Here is a 15297-nt window from a genome sequence, read left to right as displayed (position 1 = left end):
ATTTTATTATTAATATTAATTTGGTTTTATAATTAATTTCATTTGATTTTATAATTAATTTAATTTGATTTTATAATTAATTTAATTTGAATTTAAAAATAACTTAATTTGATTTTATAATTAATTTAATATTTTATTTTTTGATATTAGTTTTTTTAAATTAATTGATTTGATTTTATAATTAATTTAATTTTAGTTTAATATTAATATTAATTTGATTTTAAAAATAATTTAATTTGATTTTAGAATGAATTTAATACTTTCTTTTTATTGATTTTTTTTAAAATTAATTGAACTTTAATTTATCATTAATTTAAAATTACTAAAAGTACATTGCTATTAGTAACCTAATTAAGTTAAAGTTATAATGACCAACATTAAGTCACTAACAAAATTAAGCATTTTGACACCATATTAACAAGAATATAAAAACATAATAAACATCTAATACAATCATACATGTAAATACAAACACTTCAACTTATCAAACTCTTTAACCTGTCAATTAAGCACTTTACTATACAAACAATAGCATCAAAATACAAAAACTATAACTTATCAATTGAGAACTTTATCACTTCATCTTATATACACGCAAACTATTAAACCTAAATATCACATAATCATACATCTATACAATACATTCAATTCAAATTTTCATTTCATTTTAGACATACAATACCACTTTCATATTCCAATTTCATACAATTAAGCATACAATACATCCAATTCAAATTCCAATTTCAAACAATTAAGCAATACATCCAATTTCATACAATCATACCTTATATCACATAACATTTTAGACATCCAATTTCAATTTCATACAAATGTATAAATCTAAATACAAAATCAAACAAATCATGCCTAATTTCATTCTCATGCCAGTACACCACAGTGAGCATAAACAAATCATGCCTAATTTCATTTTCATTTTCATGCCAAAACACACTTTCATACCTCAAAATGCATATATAAGCACTCAACCAAACAAAATCTGAGAAAACATATATATCATCACCATTAACAATGGTGTTTGACAGGCATAAAAACAAAATCACAAACATCATTCACTGTGGTGTATTAACAAGGGGAGAAATCACAAACTTACCTCAAAATTGGTGGTGAAGGTAACTGAATCACAAAAAATCGGTTTCTTCGGCGGTGGTGAAGGCTGTTGTCGGCGGTGGTCAAGGCTGTGAATTAGGGCTCCAACAATCGGAAAAAAAATACCTCAAAATCGGAGTTAAAACTCGAGCTATCACAAATTAAGAAGAAAACAAGGACCAAGAACCATACCTTTATGTCGTTGATGAACGAGAGTGGTCAGAGGATCACCTGTGTCGCCGACAGCACGAGTGAGAATTGAAAAATGGCAGTGAATGTAAAATGAACGTAGGTCGTGCTTTTTTACAGCAAACGCCTATGCCAACGACAAGTCGTCGGTATAGTTCAACAAAACTACGTCCATTCCTCTTTACTTCATTAAAAAAATAATAAATAAACAGTTTTCCAGACAACATATCGTCTGGACAAATATTTCACACGGATCGACCCATCTTTTTGCAGACGACATGTTGTTGGTATAGGATTACGAATGCGACGCCGTTTTAATTTTTTTGCAACATGTCGTCTGATGATGAAAACTACAACATTTTTATTTCCTGCGACACGTAATATAATATATCGAAAATACTTCTTAATACCCTATACCGACGACATGTCATCGGCATAGGTTTTCAACATACCGCCAAGACTTTGCCCCTTCCCGCCAAATCTATGCAGACGATATGTGGTCGGAGTATCTTTTCCGGTCAAAGAAATAAGGTAAAAGTTGGAAAATATTGTATAGATGACATGTCATCTGCATAGCTTCATTTTTGCAAACGACATATATTGTCGGGATAAGTGTTGTCTGTACACATTGTTCTTCTTGTAGTGTGTGCAGTTTTCATGATTTAAAATCAAACCATTTATTATGGTATAGAATATGAAATATAGAAATAAACACCTATTCAATAGAAACACTTTTATATTTGAAGTAAAAGCATCTGAAAGCTTCACATATGATCAACTGTCCACCAACGTGGGTCGACGACTACACACACCTGCGATTTTTGTGTGGAAGATGACGAAAATTATGATGAGCACTTTTGATAAATTGAATGGTAGCCGGAGATATGGAACAATTAGAATCAAAAGAAAAATACAGATTTAATGGAGACCGGTCGATTTAGAATATAGATAATATAGTTATTTTAATTTATTTTTTATAATTAAAGTGATTCTAAAATATAAATAATTATAATAAAATATAAAAAAGTATTTAAAAAATAAAATAAAACAAATATGATATATTGAAAGTTTATGAAAGCAAAATATAATATAGAAATGAAACTATGCAAATATGATATTTTGACGTTCATAAAGAATATATATATATATATATATATATATATATATATATATATATATATATATATATATATATATATATATATATATATATATATATATATATATAATTCGGTCCTGAAAAATGAAATGTTTTTAAAGGCTTAGGACGAACAAGAAAAAAAGGGCCCTTATCTTTATTAGAATTTTGTATTTTTAAATAAAAATATATAATGAAAAAATTGGGCCTTGTGCACCTGCCCACTTTGCCCTCCCTCTAAGCCCCCCAATATATATATATATATATATATATATATATATATATATATATATATATATATATATATATATATATATATATATATATATATATATATATATATATATATATATATATATATATATATATATATATGAAATTCTTCGAACAATTTTCTTAGAAACCATACACGATACATGGTTGGTCAACATCTAACATGAGAGTTTTGAACAAGACGCTGACTTGTCAAGGATTGTGTTTAATTCCATGTGTAAGTCTAACTTCGGTAGATATATTGAATTTTTTTTAAACTAATGATATTTTTAGAAACAAAAATATCCTCTAAATGTTATTTATAAAAACATTTCCTTTAGTACACAATTGACATATGGTCATTGTTTTTCCGAAACATCCTACCCACACTTTGAATTATTTCTGATAAGGTTCACTTATAAAATTTATCGTTATTAGCTATAATTTACATCAATTCTTGTGACCATTGCAAAGTACATGTACATCCAAACCTTTTCCCTTTATTTTACGTAGCAAACATGACATTTACAAGTCAGCTCGAACACTCTAGCCAAATGTTACCATCCATCATAGGTTTTGTTCGATATATGGAACAAATATGCCATTATTTTTATAAGAGCAAATAAATACATGTATGATCACATGAAACAATTGTTTATGTCTTTAAATCATAGAACGAAATTAGACACATGAATCCAATATAGATAAAACTTCATATTATATATATATATATATATATATATATATATATATATATATATATATATATATATATATATATATATATATATATATATATATATCCAACGTAAGTGCGAAGTCCAAGCCCTCGCCCTCGCGGCCTCGTACTTAGAGCCCGACACTCTAGCGCCAATGTCTAATTCAAAACGAGAGGTGCCGGTCTACAACAAGCCAGAACTCTACCTACCACTCTCCAGAGCGACAAGTGTAGCGCTCATAGCGCTATTCTTCAGTGATTCTGCACCAATAACAAACAACTATTAGTGGTGCACGATCCGCTAATAGGATGCCTAAATATCCTGGCAACTCAGACAAGACAAAAAATATTATCAGTGATATGCTCCTCTGACGACAGGTATAAAGGAATCCCTTCTTCTCCAAAAGAAGGGATCACCTCTTTGTATATCGTAAGTAAAACCCTAATTTCCTAATCTAATTACTAACTTGACCGTTAGAATCTCGTTCTAGATTCTCTCCTAGACGACGACTGACGTTGGTCTTTCTTTCAATGTTAGTCTCGAAGCAGATATCACAACATTTGGCATCATCCGGGCATGTAGTCAAAGTTACACAACCTCAAAACGACTCCAGATAGCAGCAATGATTGGAAAGGAACATGTTAGGATCGCTACTAGCCCAACATTGCCAACATAGAAGAACAATTAGGTTCCATTTTCTAAAACCAATTGGGGATTGAAAGGATTACCCATTGCCTTATATGCTAGCATCTGGTTTTTCTTTTTGCCGATGTGGGATTAGGTTTGTACCCAACAATCCTCCCCTCAAACCCAAGTTTCACCCTTGGCCTCTCGGGTCACACTCACCTGACTTGGGCTATCAGGAAAACTTCCAATACAAGGCTTCGAGATCAACTTTGTTTGACCAGGAATTACTGGGGATTGCGCCACCTGTGTCGACCAGATTATCAGGGATACAACGGTAGCTCTGATACCACTTGTTAGGAATGCTACAAGCCAAACCAAGAAAAAATAGAAGAACAATGAGGTTCCATTTTGTAAAACCAATTGGCGATAAAAAGGGATTACCAACTGCCTTATATGTTAGCATCTAGTTTTTCTTTTTGCCGATGTGGGATTGGGTTTGCACCCAACATAACTTGCGGCATCCGGAGGAGGAGAAACGTGTCCACTCAAACCAATGTCGTCACTCGACGACACATAACCATCCATGTCAACGGATAAGCCACCACACCCACACCAACAACACATACATCAGGTCAGATAACCGGAACTACATCAGCGACAATCGCCTCCCTATGGTGACCGTCACCCGTCAGAACAAACCATCTGGTGATAACGACGACCATAACACCTAAGTCAACAACAACACAATAGTCGCAACCACCAACTCAGCAGTCGTGACTAGCGTTTCCTCAGCCACAATCGCTACCACAGCAGGTGGGCATGAACACTTGGTCCCCAGGAACCATATAGTCCTCCACACAATACCCAATGTCAAGCAATAAGTTCTCCCCAGTAGCAGGAATGCAGAACATACCACTCTTCGCTCAACAACCCCCAATGTTCAACCCCCATTTCCAACAGTCGCACGGATCCAACCCCATAACACTGCCGCTGCAAGAATCAAACTCTCACATGTCCTCGGTGCAACAACTCAACACTTATGCTCAAAAGCCTCAGGGGTCAATCCCAAACATGCTCCAGCAGTCGGAAGCAAGTTCTCAAATGCAACAAAGCACACAATTGAGCTCCCAGCAGTAACTATACATCTCGCAAGCAGCAATGTACAACCAGCCGTGCGGGAACCCATATTACACTCAACAGTTCATGATGTATGATGGTTTTCCATACTCTTTCATGGAAAACCCAATGAGATGGAGCAACTCTTCATTTTTTAGGAGCTCTTCCAGTATGAGATAATGCACTCGGCGATGATAGTAAACATCTCCAAGTATGATGGTATAACCGACCCTGACAAGTACATCAACACCTACGAGTGGATTGTGACATCACTAAGGATGGATAAGCAACTCATTTGCACATACTTTCCTGTTATATTATCAAGAAACGCTAGAAAATGGTTTAAGGCGCTCTGACCGGGCAGCATCTCGAGTTTCAATCAGTTACGATACCTTTCCTCAAAACTTTCATGCAACTGAGAAAAGGGAAGGGAGATGCAAACTCCACAATGGCATGAAAACTGAAAGAAGGAGATTCAATACGAGTATATTACGATAGATTCACCCTGGCGATGCTCAACGTCCCAGGCTATGAGGAGTTCCTCGTAACTAGTGCCTTCACCCAATGACTACTCCCTGACCCTCTGTCAAATAAAATGCAAGGGACAGTACCTTGATCGAGAGACGAGCTCAAATATAGGGTCGAGAAATACCTCACAAAGATCGAGGGCGAGGAGAAGAAGGAAGCTAACCTAAAGGTCGTTCCAAGCGTGTATACCAAAGAAGAAGAAGCAAGCTCCCGTTTATAGAGGTCTGAAGTCTTGTCCAACATGGATTACTTAGATTCAATTGGAGCACTTGGATTGAGCATTTTGAGTTCATTTGGAGAACATAGAAATCAATGGAGCACTTGAGGTCCATGAAGCATGTTAAAAAGGAATAGATCATCTAAGATGGCTTTGGATCATCTGACAAGTAACAAATCAAATGACAAAGGAACAAATCTTACAAAAGGAGGTTTGGAGCAACTTGGAGTGGTTTGGAGGAACTTGGAGTGGCTTTAAGAACCATGGAGCAACTAGGAGCATTTGGAGCAACATGGATCACTTGGACCACTTGGAGCAACATGGAGCACTTGGAGCAACATGGAGCATCATGTTGTGCCATGTATAAGGAAATTGCGCCATCCTTAGGGATGTTCTGCCAAATGATTATAACATCCCAATGATGAAGTACTTCTAATTTTGACCCTATAACTGAATTATATTACATTTTGGTCCCTAATTTAAGAAAGAGTGAAAAAGGACCCATTGTGGCATTTTGGTAAAAATTGGGACTATTGGAGTATGATGTGCGTATGTGTGTACGCTAAGCATACTAAGGTGCACCTTAGTACGCTGGACATACACCTCGTATGCAGGGCGTATGTGGAAAACATGCAAACCCTAATTTTTAGAGTTTTATCTCATATTTAAGCATCCTTAACATTTCATACCTTTTTTTTACCAGCCTCCTTCGGTGACATCGACCTCTAAGCAACCCTAATGGAAAGAGTGCAATTTTTGAGCCTTTAAGGGAGTCTTGAAGTGGTTTTAAAGAAAGAAGAAGGTGGTGAGAAGATCTTGGAGTTCAGAGCACTTTGGATTTGGGAATTTTACTTGGTTTGCAACATCTTGAACTAGGGATGAGCAAAGGAACCAAATCGGCTGGAACAGGCCCGAAACAGAACCGACCTAGGAATTGAAGTCAGCCGAAATTAAGAACCGAACCGGATCACCAGTTCTAACGGTTCCCGGTTCCTACCGGTTCTTGTCGTGCCTTCAATGTTGGAACCAATCATCGATAAATAGCAACATACGGTTCTGGTTTTTTCCGGTTCTAGCGGTTCCAATTCCTACTAGTTCCAGGTTCCAAAAATCCACAAAAATATCGTACCGGTCCCGGCCCGACCGGTTCTATTAGGTTGCGGTTCTAGTACCTGTTCAGGTTCTGGTACTGGTTCCGGCCAGTTCCTCGGTCCAAATGTTCATCCCTCTTTTGAAGGTATAAGGTTTGCAACTTTACCCCTTCATCATGTAGATCAAGATTCTTACTCTTTTAAGTCTCTTTTTGGTTTTAAAATGGTGATTCAGGAACATAGCATGTTCTTGACTCATTAATTTGTCCTTTCAGAACTTTGGAAGGATCTTGAGTCATAGAAATGGGTCCCAAATGGTTGGTTTTTCTCCATGCATCATTGGAAATTAATGGATTAACAAGTCGAGTTAAGCATTTAATCGACATGAAAAGTCATAAAGTTGGAGACTTTATGACTCTTGAGGGTATCTTAGCCATGGATATGAAGTATGGAAGTGAGAGCTTAAGCTATTACGGTCTTAATGAGATTTTGGGGATCTGGGAGTACGCCCCACGTACCTAGATTATGCACTGCGTACGAGGTCACCCACCTAGATGGTGGTTAATGGTCGAGTACACCCATCGTACCTTGGGAGTACGCCCTGCGTATGCTCACTGTGTCGACTCGACTGAGTTGACTCAACTAGGTTGATTCGGCTGGGTTGACTATGTTGACTCAGTTGATTTGAAAAGTTGACTTTGAATTTTACCAATTATGTGTTAAGGGTATTCTGGAATTTTGATTGAGATTGGTCATTTGGTTGGATAGGTGATGGTTAGATCTGAGATTCGGAGTTGAGGCCTCATCAGCTTTTGTCCAGTCTGTGAGGTGAGTTTTCCTCACTATACTTACTGGTCAAAGTTACCAAGGTCGGCCCATTGGATTAGATATCCTATTATGTGATAATATGTTATCATGTTGTAGTGATCTGCTAGATCGGTATCATGGTATATAAGATGATGGTATGCTTAGTGATCTATATGCATGTTATTTATTATTATGTTTATGAGGTGGTACTTTGGAGGAACTCACTAAGCGTTCACTTATAATTTTTGGGTTATGGTTTCAGCCACTTTAGATGATCGTGGGAAGAAGAAGGCATGACCATACACATACACCTATTTATGGCTTATGATTTTGGTAGACTCTGATGTTTGGAAAATATTTTAAAAACCAAGATTTGTAAACAATTATAATTTTGGGTTGATTTTCAAAGTTTAAATTTCTTGTGATTTTTATGGATATTACAAGTTGGTATTAGAGCTTGGTTTGAGTGAATTGGAGGAACACTCATGTGAATCTGATGACAAACTAAGGAAAAGGTTTTAAAAAATGATTTTCAAATTGTTTACAAAATAATCAAAGAGGATGCGATGTGTATGCTTAACCGGAGACATAAAGTACACCCCAAATTACCATACTATTATTTGATATTGTACAATGTTAGAACAGTATGCTAGTGATAGGATAGGGATCTTCACGAATTGCATGATAGAATTTCCTGATTATGTGATGTCTGATAGCCTATGGTTCTTCCTTATATGAAATTGACATCATTATTATAGTTGCTTAGTGTATGCATCAAAATTATACATAACCAAGATTTTATAGCCTTAGAATGTTTTATTTACCCTTATTTCATGTTCCTTGTTTAGTTGTGGGCATAGGGTAGACTCAAGTATTCTACTATATATATGATCCATTGTTATGTATGGTTAGCATACACGAGTGTTGTAGGGTTGGTGGAAGTTTCATGGATGAGTTGTGTGGGGTCAGTCGACCAGTCGCGTAATGATTAGCCTTCCTCTAGGAAGTGAGAATAGAGTGTATGCATATGCTAGTGCGTATTGTTAGGGTTTTTCTAATGATCCTCCGAGACAAATACATGTAGGTGTGGAAGGTAGTATGGGCCCGTAGTACTAGAAGCACAAGACCCGTATGTGTAGCAGGGAAGTCACAACCCCTAGGGTTTCATTTAGAAATTAGTCCCTGTGGTGTTATATGTGTTTATCTGATATCTCCCTAGTTCATTTTCAATATGGTGGTTACGAGCCGATTTGAAACGGGATCTGGATCAGGAGCCAGGATAGTTGGCCAGGATGGCCTGGGACTGATTGAGGATCGGGCCAGGAAGATCATTCGAGAGGAGGTTGTTTTAATTGTTCGGGGTCAGGTACCAGAGATATATAGGTCTATCAGGACCACTATGATAGAGTTCTTTAAAGAACAGTATAATGTACTTTCGGATACTAATGCCGCTGCAACCTCCGCGACCATTGCTGCCGTAGGGATTGGTGCTGGGAGAGCCTTCCAATACCAAGAATTCAAAAATACAAAGCCTCAAGTATTTGTTGGAGTTCAGGATCTAATCATAGCCAAGAGGTGGCTGTCTGACGTTGAGGGTGGTTCTTCTCTTGCTCTTGCCTAATCGACAAGAGGGTCAAGTGCGCTCTGAACCTTATATGGTCCGGAGCGAAGGATTGGTGGAGACTTGTTACTCGCTCGTATTTTTCTGATCAGAGGGCTGCTGTGACTTAGGAGTAGTTCTAAGAGATGTTACGCTTTAGATATGTTCTACTGCTGGAGCGTGAGAGGCTGGCCCAAGTGTAGTTGGATTTGAGACAGGGGACTGAGTCAGTGACAAAGATCACCAAGATGTTTACAGAGAGGACCATGTTTTGTGCTAAGTTTGTTGCTTCTGAGCAAGCTTAGGTGACCCGTTACTTGAGCATGATGAAGATGGACATTTGACAATTTCTATCCACGCAGCTTTATGGTTCATTGTTGGAGTTGCAGGAGGCTGCCAGGCGGCGGGAGATTAAGATGGAGCTCCAGACGAGGGAGCAGAGATAGTCCTCGGCGCAGTTGTAGCCGGTGCCGAAGCGGTCCAAGGCCACTGATGTTAGATCTGTGAGTCAGAGGGGTCGCACTTGTTGGAAGTGAAGCAAGGTTTATGATGGGGCTTATCGATCTGTTGGTGTATGCCAAAAATGTGGAAGGAGGGGAACTACGTGAGGGATTTTTGCCAGGCGGCCCTAGTTTCGAGTACCAGGATTTGCTATCAATGTGATCGGGTCGGCCATATAAAGGTAAACTATCCATTTCTTGCCGCCAAGCCAGCATAGGCCCCGGGTCCAAACACTTTAAGGATCACCGATGGGCGCCAGGGAGGGCGGAGCCCCCAAAGGCTCAGGGCCATGCTTTTTAGCTCACTACCGTGGAGGCCAAAGAAGATCTAGATATCGTGATCGATCTGTTTCTATTTATTATTCGGTTGATTATATTTTATGTTACGCATATATGTATATATATATATATATATATATATATATATATATATATATGCTCCTAATAGGTACGTTCTTTGTGAACTCTTTGCCTGCTCTTGTGTTATTTGACTCGGGTGCGAGTCGATCCTTTGTATCTTGATTATTTAGTAGGGAGTTTGATATGTCTATTGGGTAGTTAGAGTGTGTGTTGCGGGTTGTTGGGCTACTTAATGTGTTGTCAAATGTTTTGTACGTATATAGTCTTGTTTATAATGGATTGGGCATATCCATCCGGGTTTATGAGTTGCTAGGGTTAGACTATTTAAAGTTCATGCATGTATCTTTCTAGGGTTATCAATTTTATTTGCCCTACTTAACATTTACAAAAGAGTTGATGTTGAACTCTTCTATAGCTATTTAATCTAAGCATTCGTCACCTTTTGATCTTTATTGTTTGTATTGTTTTGTTCATATCATATATAGAATCTATCGATCTATGTTTTTATTGTTTCAACAATTGGTATCAGAGCGGGAGATAGTGTAGTTCAATTTCTATTCTTGTATTGATTTTTTCAACTAGGGTTTATCGTTTTTCTTGCATATGTTGTTGGTATCTCAACTGCTTCAATTGGTTGTAGGCTCCAGATGTAGATCTCTTGTTTTACCATAGATATCGATTCACATTATTACACATCTGATTCTATATTCACTTCTGTGAACTCTTGAGAAGATGAATCACTAAGATCCCCATACCCTTTCTTTCAGTCTTTCCAATAGTATTGGATCTACTACCAGAATCCCAATCCTTTTTCCGCAAGAATTATGAAGTCTGGGCACTACACTTCAAAGACTATGTTCTCGGCATTGAAGATCATGACACCACAATATGGGAAGCCATGACACAACAAATATTCTCTCACACGGCTGCCAGGAAGGTTGTCAAGACTCAAGCCGGCTACAACACAATTCTTGTTGAAAATAAAGATATTCCTCAAGACAAAAAAAGATAAGCTATTGAGCAACATCAAGGCAATGAGAATAATTAGGTTCTCTCTTCCTCCAGACACCTTTCGTCTGGTGAGTGCATGTGAGATGGGGAAGGAGATGTGGGACAGGTTAGAATAACTTTATTCAGGCGAAGCAGATTTGGAACACTCCGTTCAAACGTTGCTTCTTTTTGAATTTGGAGCCTTTGTTCAAAAGTCTGATGAAAAAACTCGATCATACTTTCAACCATTTTAATCATATGTTGAGCAGGATGCTTAAGCATAATCTAAGGCATGAAGTAATAGAGCAAAAAGCTAAGTTCACGAATGTGTTAAGGTCTGAATGGAAATCGGTTGTGTCCACAGTGAAAGCTCATGAACAGTTCAAGAAGTACTCTCTAGTAAAGCTTGTGGGAATCCTAAGATCCCATTGAGATGAAGTGACGAAGGATGTAAAGATTGTCTCTAGAATGGGATCATTGGACTTGGTTGCAAAAGGAAAAAAGGTAGCTGGAGAAGATTTTGAATCCGACTTTTCGGATAGTGAACTTACAAGGAGGAATATGCTTTGATGGTGTCTAATCCTAAAAAGTTCATTAAAAAGAACTTTGGTTGATTCAAGAACAGGATCAGAGAAGGAAACTTCAGTTCGGAAAAGTCTAGAGAAGAGAGCTTCAAAAACTCTCAAAGGGAAGAAGATAAGCAAGAGAAGAAGCTGCTAGGGGGTTCAGGGTATGACTCCAATTACTGCCATGGAAAGAATCATTTTGACAAAGAATGTATGATGAGAAGGATGAATGAAAAGAAGGAAAACGAAGAAGGATGAAGCTTACTCTCTTCAAAAGATAGAGGAGCTTAGAAAGATGAGTGTTGCGAACGTAAAACCTGCTTTGATTGTGCAAGAACAGAGTTACGAAGATGGACGTGTTGAAGTATGGTCCACAGATTTTGAAGACGAAGAGGTTCGGAAGCCCACACATGGTGGATATTTTGTGGCTAAGTCTGAAGAGAAGGAGTACTAAGGAAGATGCCTAATGGTTTAGAGCGGGATTTTGGAACAGAGGGGTTATGCGACTGATGGCGGCCAGACCTCTAAAAACTATTTCGCTACGAAGCCTGTTTCTAAACAGGTGAAAGAAGGTGAGAAGGTCATTAGTAAGGTACAATATATAATCCAATCTCTTAATATTCTAGTTACTCATTATGAATCTGAATTAGATGATTTAAATTATGTTGTCTCTAATTTAAGTGGTGGTTTAAAGAGAGCACGCCTAAGCAATTCTAAACTAAATGTTCAAATCAGCAGGGTAACTAATAAAACTGAAGAGAGAAGGATGCGGATAGAGAAGTTGGAATTAGAGCTTAATAGGTCAAAGGATGATGTTATTTTTCTTAAGATAGACAATTTATCACTTTTGAAAGAAAGGAATATTTTCTGCTTAATTGTTAAGCGTTTATATTTCAATATTACTCAATTGCATCTTGATTGTGAAATATGTAAAAGTATACAAAAACTGATTTTAACCTTTCTTGAATTTAAATAGGATAAAATCGATGCAGAGTGCTACAAGTGTGAATCTATTGTGTCATCTGATGATGTTTCTGATTCGTACAAAATTGGGATTGACAAAATAGAAGCATATATTCAGTCCATAGAACATAAGAATATGTTAAAACAAATGTGGGGTGATAAGGATAAAGAACAAATTAAATCTAATACTATGCAAAAATTTGACTTGTTGTGCACAAAATTAAGTTTAGAAAATACTTTTGATGCTAAAAATGTTTTTGAATTTGATGAAAGCGACATGAGTGAAATTTATGTAGAGGATGCGATAGATTGTTTTGCATTTGTACAAAATGAGGCTGAACCAAAGAAAAACTTGATTTTTGAAAATTCTGTTGAATTTGTCCGCATTGTTGCAAATAAATGTTTAGGAGTTTTAAAAGCAAAAGCCACAATTTTTCTGAAAGTAGAAACGGTTCCGAATCAAGTTTTCATAAAAACACGACTGAACAAAAACGACACTTCAGAATTAACGTGCCTAGTAGATAATGATAATGGAGAAGGGTGCAACAAATTCTTTTTGTCAGGTCCTATTGACAATGCAGATGAAACCAAAGGTATTTCTGAAATGAGCACATCGAAAATGAAAGGGAGATATATTGTAGAACCAATGAATTGTGTTAACCCTTGTTATGATAACGCTGGTTTGAGTGGCACTAAAACTGTCCCAAGTGAAACATCTTCCGAACAGACTAACACGCCGGTCAAAAAAGAGAAACCTAGAACTAACCTTCATAAGTCGCCTTAGGAACTCATTGCTAAGAAATGACAACTGAATGCTAGATATAGGAAGAACTTGCAAGAAAGAAAACGTTTCTGAAAAAACAAGAATTCCAATCAAAATTCAATTAATTCAGAAAGATCTTCAACTCAAAATGCGAGTTCTTCTCCTATTCAGAAACCAAAATCTAAACCTTTTTCAAAACCACAGGTTTCTAAACCACAAGTTTGTAATCTGATTGAAAAGCCTAAAACTATTTTTTCTCCAAAAACAAACGTTTCAAAATCTGTGAACACATCAAAAGATGTTAACGCAAAAGTAACGTCATTTCGGAACCAAATATTTCTCTTCAGGAATTCAAAACGAACTTGGAAAAAAAGGAAAACGCCTTTGCCAAAAGGATGGCTATGAAACACAAAGAATTTATTCAACAGAAATCTAATGTGGTTGAAATTCATGTTGATGAAAATAAAATGAAGGTTTTTAAAATATTCAAAGGGGAGAATAGTGTTTTTCTAAAAAGTGCGTTCTGGGTTGATACGAATGTAACTTTTCTTGTTCTTAAGAAATCGTCACAAGGACCCAAGAAGGTTTGGGTTCCGAAATCTCTCTGAATTTTGTAGGTAATGTGTGACAAACAATACGACTCTGAGTGGTACATCGACAATGGTTGTTCGCATCACATGATTAGAAGGAGAGAAGAACCGAGGGAATTCCAATCGTTGAAGGATGGTGGCAAAGTAAAGTTTGGAAACAATGCCACATTAGAAATTAAAGGATATGTCATGATTACGAATGGTAACTTCTCCATTCAGCATGTAGCCTATGTGGAGGGCCTACAACATAATCTAATAGGCGTTTCTCAATTGGTTGTAGGTACTGGGCTGAAAGTGTCATTCGATGATGAGGGATCATAGATTATTCAGAAGAAAACAAAAGCAGTGCTTCTGAAGCCTCAAAGAAAAGGTGAAATGTATCCTTTAAATCTGAAACCAATCAAAGGGAATCCATCCATTTGCCTTCTTACGAAAGCATCTTTGGATGACATTTGGCTATGCCATCAAAGGCTCTCCCATCTAAATTTCAAGGATATAAACAAACTCGTACTTGGCGATCTTGTGCATGGCTTACCTCTTCTAAAGTTTTAGAAAGAACATTTGTGTGCTACTTGTGAGCTAAGAAAGCAAAGGCGTAAAAGTAACTTGACTATTATCAATACCAAGGTAATCGAGCCACTAGAACTGTTACACATTTATCTTTGTGGCCCATTTGCCATATAGAGCATTGGTGGTAACAAGTGTATTCTAGTTATAGTTGACGATTTTTCAAGATTTAATTGGGTTTACTTTCTTAGACAGAAATCATATGCCACTTCGAAGCTAAAGGATTACATCAAGCAAATCAAGCTTCAATTGCGAAAGCCCATTAGGAAAGTACGCGGTGATAACGGTTCTGAATTCAAAAACCATGTTTTTGAAGAATTTTGGACTGAAAGAGGGGTTGCTCACAACTTCTTTGCTCCTTACACTTTACAACAAAACAGTGTTGTTGAAAGACAAAACCGCTCTCTCTACAAAGCTAGAAGGACAATGTTATCCTTTGCGAACCTTCCACTTTACTTCTAGGCTGATGCTATCGGAACTGCTTGTTTCATTTAGAATCACTCTCTAATCAATAAAAGATTCTTAATCACACCTTATGAGATTCTGAATAAATGAAAACCTAACATAAAGTTCTTTCATGTCTTTGCTCCAGGTGTTTCATATTCAA

Source organism: Lactuca sativa, chromosome 5 (genome assembly GCF_002870075.4).
Source record: "Lactuca sativa cultivar Salinas chromosome 5, Lsat_Salinas_v11, whole genome shotgun sequence".
In the NCBI taxonomy this organism is placed as follows: Eukaryota; Viridiplantae; Streptophyta; class Magnoliopsida; order Asterales; family Asteraceae; genus Lactuca; species Lactuca sativa.
This window is presented reverse-complemented; position numbering follows the sequence as displayed.